At 34.6% G+C, this 5,903-nt stretch overlaps 1 pseudogene across 1 annotated transcript; it reads left to right on the top strand.

Annotated features, from left to right (window-relative positions):
* Positions 1-1,481: 1,481 nt before the first annotated feature.
* On the top strand, positions 1,482-5,283 carry LOC114322781 (cyclin-D3-1-like; annotated as a pseudogene). Its single transcript, XR_014356347.1, has 9 exons — positions 1,482-1,579; positions 1,678-1,753; positions 2,199-2,417; positions 2,576-2,674; positions 2,765-2,966; positions 3,079-3,202; positions 3,388-4,103; positions 4,241-4,352; positions 5,141-5,283. The product of XR_014356347.1 is annotated as a cyclin-D3-1-like (transcript).
* The last annotated feature ends 620 nt before the right edge of the window (positions 5,284-5,903 follow it).

The raw sequence follows: 5,903 nt of genomic DNA, 5'->3' as shown, positions 1-5,903 counted from the left end.
ATTGAATTAATTTGTATAAGTAATTCATGGAATTGGGAAAGGAGGGTTAAATTCATGGAATTTATTGATTAAATGGCGTAATTGGGTGATTGGTATCATTTGTCTATTGAATTGTTTACATAGTTATTTTCAGTTTAGAAATAACTGTTTTGGGCTATCGGTGGAGGATAGTCGTGATTGTTGTAGACATTGCATGTGGATTAGGAATAACTGAAACTAATCACATTGGTTAAATCATTAATTTTGACTATGGCATTGATACAGAAAATACGTGTATTGATTGAGCATTGCATTTGCATACATTGTTTTGTGTGTGGGAGGAGATAGGGGATGTACTCCACGGTTTAGGGGAAGATAGGGGATGGACCTCTAAACCGGATTTTGTTTGGGAGGAGATAGGGGATGGACTCCATTAGCATCACTTTTATGTGTGCTTATTTATATAGAAGTGTTTTATTGATACAGCACTAAAATGTGTATCAATCTGGAAGTATGAAGTATTTGATATGAGCTTGAGTCTCATTTGTTGTTGTTAATGGAAGGATGTGAATATGATATATGTGATTCACTGTTGTAAGTTTGGCCAGGTTCTGAGCCATATTGATAAAATTGGAAAGTAAAACGTATCTTTGGCAATAGTGTCATGAGACTGTAAAATGAAGTAATTGATTATTTTGGTTGACCATCTGTTGAATGCTATTGCTTTATTCATTGCTTATATGTGGTTTAGTATATTTCTACTGGGCTGTGGCTCACCCTTTATGGGAACATCATTTTCAGGTTCAGGCGATAAACTACCTCCAAGGACTTAGCTTGGGAGGGTTTGGCTTTTGGCTTGAAGAAGACTACCTTTAGTTAATTGTCTTTAATTATTAGTACATGTAAACATTCAAGCCTAGGGCTTTTCTTGTATTGAGTTAGAACTCATATTTTTGTATCCAAGTGTTGGCTTGGAAAGATGTAAGCCTGTAGGGCATTTTATTCGATGTTACATGTAATGCTTTATTTAGTAATACTCTGATGAATGAATTAATAAATTGTCTTCTTTAAATAATGCATGTCAATGATATATAATGGGTTAATTTTGAGGGCGTTACACGTACAATCTGTTGCTTTGCATTTTCTTTTATTTTTGTAGTCTCTGTTCTTTTGCGGTTTTTGGTCTGGTATAATCTGCTACTGGTTGCTGTGTATGATTCTTTGTTGTGTAGCTGATTGTCTATGCATTGATAGACCTTACGCAACATCTGTTTGACAATATGCCCTTGAGAGCAATAAAAATCAATTGTATAAATTTCCTGTGTCATTGAGCTACCCATTATAACTACTTCTTGTTCTAATTATACTTTGAATAGACTTAAGATGTGAACATACTGGTGTTCAATTTAAGCTTATCATAGCAACATACACAAAAAACTTAAACCAACACACCACAGTGCACAATGCCACCTTCCATAATCGGAGAGAATCACATTAGAGTAATGAAGTCATCAGAGAGCAAAGAACAACAAAATCGACATGAAACCTTATACTCTGTTTGCCTTCATTGGATTACGAAAGATGTAATGCCAAAGAATATGTAAATATATATATATATATATAAATTTCCAATAAACCTGAACCTTTATTTTTTTAATTTTTCTCTAAAATATGTGCTTGGCTTTGATGGTCAAAAAGGAATTCGAGCATTAACAGTGGTTACTTGAACAGATTGAGGGATGGGGACTTGGATTTGGGGGCTAGAAAAGAGGCTGTTGATTAGATTGGAAAGGTTGGTTCATGAGCCTTCTTTAATGGGCTTCTTTTCTTCTTTTTCTTCTTTTCTTTTCCCTTTTTTTTTATGGGTATTTGTTTTCCTATATGTTTTTGATGATATCAATGACTTGGGTTTTTTGGATTTTCATTTTATTTATTTATTTGTTTTATATAGAATTTTTGGGGTGTTGTTTTTATGATGTTTAGTTTCTCTTCTCGTTGTTTTTGAATTAAATGTTGGGGCTATCATTAACTATGAGGTGTTTGATGGAGTAGATTGGAGTTTTTGCTTCTTTTTATTGCTTTCACACATACATAACCTGAATTGGGATTCTTCTCTTTTTTTGGTTTTGAGTTAGCTGGTGCAGATTATGTTAATTGTATTTGTATGCCTTTTTATAGCTGGCTAAAATTGGATTTACCTTTCCTCTATTTTATCCCCTTTTGTGCTAAGAACTTCATTTCAATTTATTAATAATAATATTATAATTTTTTGGAGGGGATTTGGTAGTGACATCCTTTCTGTGTTCTCCTTGGCAGTTGATAAAATGTTAATAGTCTTCTTGATCCAACGGGTTCATGACCATTTCAATTTTGGACCTCTTTGTGCTTACTTGTCTGTTAGCTACTTGGATAGATTCCTTTCAGCCTATGAATTACCTGTAAGTTCATGGTCAAATTCTGTTGATCCTTGTCCTTTTTCAAGTCATTTAGGCTGTGTGTGGATCAAGAATTTGAATGAGCACACAACCTTGGTGATTTTAATTTCAATTGTATTTGTTTAGTAACATTGGTGATTGCATTGTTGGGGTGCTTGCAGAAGGGCAAAGCTTGGATGATGCAGTTGTTGGCTGTGGCTTGTTTGTCTCTTGCAGCTAAAACGGAGGACACTGAGGTCCCTTTATGTCTAGACTAGCAGGTAAAAGAAAAAATATTCAATGAATCTTCATGCGTCTTTTGTTATTGTTTGTAGATCCAATTGTTCTAATCATAATGAGGAACGTGACAGGTGGGTGAGTCTAAATTTGTGTTTGAAGATAGAACCATACAGAAAATGGAGCTTCTGGTCTTGAGCACATTGAAGTGGAGAAAGCAAGCAGTCACCCCATTCTCTTTCATAGACAATTTGCTTCGAAAGATCAACGCTGGTATAGTGTTGCTAAGGTCTTCAGTATTTAAATCAACCCAACTCATATTGAGCTTAATAAAAGGTAAATTCTCACTCACTGTTGAATGATGAAACTTTAAATAGTTGTACAATTTATAAAGAATGTACAATCATTTCCAGATTGACCAATGATAGTGGGTGGGAATTCAATGCAGAGATTGACTTCTTGGAGTTCATGCATTCTGAGGTTGCAGCAGCAGTGACAATATCTGTTGCAAGAGAAACTCAAACTGTGGCACTGAGAAAGCAATTTCTTTTCTCATTCAACATGTGGAAAAGGTAAAGTTGGTGATATGAATCATGATTTTGCCTTTTTAATCAAATCATTTGTGTTTTAAATGCCCACAATTTTTTTTCAATTAACATATGCATTCCCCCCCCCCCCCCCCCTTTTCTTTTGTTTGTGTTATGCAGGAGAGAATGATCAAGTTTGTTAAACTGTTCAATGAGTCATCATTGGCAAGTGGGTCCATGAAGGGTCCAAGTGGTTCAGTTCCATCTGTGCCTCAAAGCCCCATTGGTGTGCTTGATGCTGCATGTTTGAGCCAAAACTGATGGCACAACAGTTGGGTCTTGTCCAAGTTCTTCTCATAGTACCCTAAACCATAAGAGGAGGAAGTTAAATAGACCCTTTGGAGAAGAGATTTGGAGGGGGATGAGGCATAAATTGGTCATTTTCTCAACCAAATCCAAATCTGTTTGGTTTGGTAGAATGGGAGTTTTGGTGCAAGGAAAAAAGGGTTTATTTTTTATGTTGTTAAAAAAGGAAAAAGAAAAAGAAGTGTAATGAAGAGATTAGGTCATAATTTGGGCATGGAGGATGTCATCAAAATTATTTCGTGCTCTTAGCATAAAGTAAAGTCACCAGTTGTTAAATATTAGATTTATGAACAACAATGGACAGGGAAGAGAGCGTTGTTGGAAAAGAAAAAAAAAATTGAAAAGAAACTCGATGTGATTTTGTTTACGGAATCTGTTTTGTTTTATGAGATATTTACGCTCCCCGTTCATTAGATGGATAAAGAAAATAGAGGGAAGGAAGAGAAAAGTATAATTTTTGTATTCAACTTCTCAATGCACTTATTTATTATAATATGTCAGAAGAAGCTTTACCACAAATCCTTACTACAAGAAGAATCAAATTTCGGGCATGGTTGTTGAGAATTGCTTTGTAGAGGAGGTTGGTTACTCTTTTTGGTAAAATATTTATTTTGAAAATGAACTATTGAAAAAACTACTTGTGAAGATGTTCACATTTGTATAGAATCATCTCTACCCACACAAATTACTAATGTTATTTTTGAATTAACTTCACAGGGAAAGCTCAAAGGTGGATTTATTTTCAGTTTCAGCTTTGATCTGCATTGGTGCTAGAGAGAAGGAAAAGAGAGACAACATAAAACAATCCTTTCAACCAGCTTCATGAAATGTAAGATGTGGTTATGATTGATTAGGGTAGAAAATAAGAAATATTTGTCTTTTTTATGTTGGAGATTTTCTCAAAACAAACATTGTATCTTTGCCTTGCTGTTATTTTTGTCAACGATATTGTTTTATAGAGTTTGGCTTCTCTCAAGTTGTCATCTCAACTTGGGAGATCATTTGGCCTTGGTTGGCCCATTTTAGATCCGATTTTAGTGATCCGAACCGTTCACTTTTTTGAATTTGTTGAGTAGAATATTCATGCAAAAAAAAAAAAGATGATCGGACATCGATAGCTATATGTTTGAATAATATTTGTTTTAAAAAAATAGACGACAAATATAATTTCAAGAATAACCATCTATTTTTTGTAATACAAATTTGATTCCAACATATAGCTATCGATGCCCGATCATCTTGATTTTTTTTGCATGAATATTCTACTTAACAAGTCTTAAAAAGTGAACGGTTCAGATTATCGAAATTAGACCTGTGGTGGGCTCCACAGGCCCCTCAAATTCTCTCATGTTGAGATGTGAACATGAGAGAAGCCTAACCCATTTTTATAAACCAAAATCTCTTGGTCCCGAGAATGTCCAACAAGTATTAACATTCTTTTGTGTTTCATGAGCACATACCTATGCTTGGTTTAGACATTAAAACATGTTTAAGAAAGTGTACATTCTCTTTAAATAATGAACACGATTTTTAATGGGTACAAAGTTTCTTTGTGTGACATTTGCAATTTCTGGATGGCCATGTCAAGCAACTGAAACTTGAAAGATCGATTTGTAGGTGAACTTGGAATACCTTAAATTGGTGTTTAACACCGGCAACATGTTTTACCATGATACTGTCATCGGAACAGATTCACACAGAACTATGATAGGTGGATTAGGTGTTGCTGGTTTGGGAGTTGGCGGGACCAAAGCTGATGCTTTGTCTGTTGGAACAAACTTCTGTGTAAAATAAAATAACTTGAAAATAAATTCAAACAAAATAAATAAATAACATACCAGATTTATTTATCGAACCGAATTAAAATTAAGACCAAGTCGAGTGTGTGACACTCTGTCCTTAAGACAGATTCGCCCCGCTACGGTGCTTACGGTTGAATGGCGTCTATCTCCCAGGATACAATGATCTTCACAAATTTATAGAAGCACTTCAAATAAATTTGTTTAGCGAACCAAACCTGCAATCTATACTCTCTTTGATTACCCTAAAATAATATGAAGAATAAAGGACGCAAGAGAGCAAAATGAAGACAAGGAAAATGAATTTTCGGAATCCTCAAAATTGGAATGGGGCTGCCTTTATATAGGCTTTGTTGGCACCTATTCAAATTGAATAGAAAAGGTATGAAGAAAGGACATACCCCTTCTTTTAAAATAAAGAGACACCATGAAAAGGTTTGCACCCTTTCATTCAAAATGGAGACCCTTCTTTTAAAACAAAAAGACACCATGAAAGGTTACACCCTTTCATTCAAAATGGAGTCTATTTCAATTCACAACTACCTTTTTATAAATTTATAAATTTTCCAACAATCCCCCAC

This window comes from Camellia sinensis, chromosome 15 (genome assembly GCF_055761805.1).
Source record: "Camellia sinensis isolate YWXY chromosome 15, ASM5576180v1, whole genome shotgun sequence".
Classification (NCBI taxonomy): Eukaryota; Viridiplantae; Streptophyta; class Magnoliopsida; order Ericales; family Theaceae; genus Camellia; species Camellia sinensis.
Note: the sequence above shows the minus strand (reverse complement) of the source record. Positions and strands in the feature narration are given on the sequence as shown.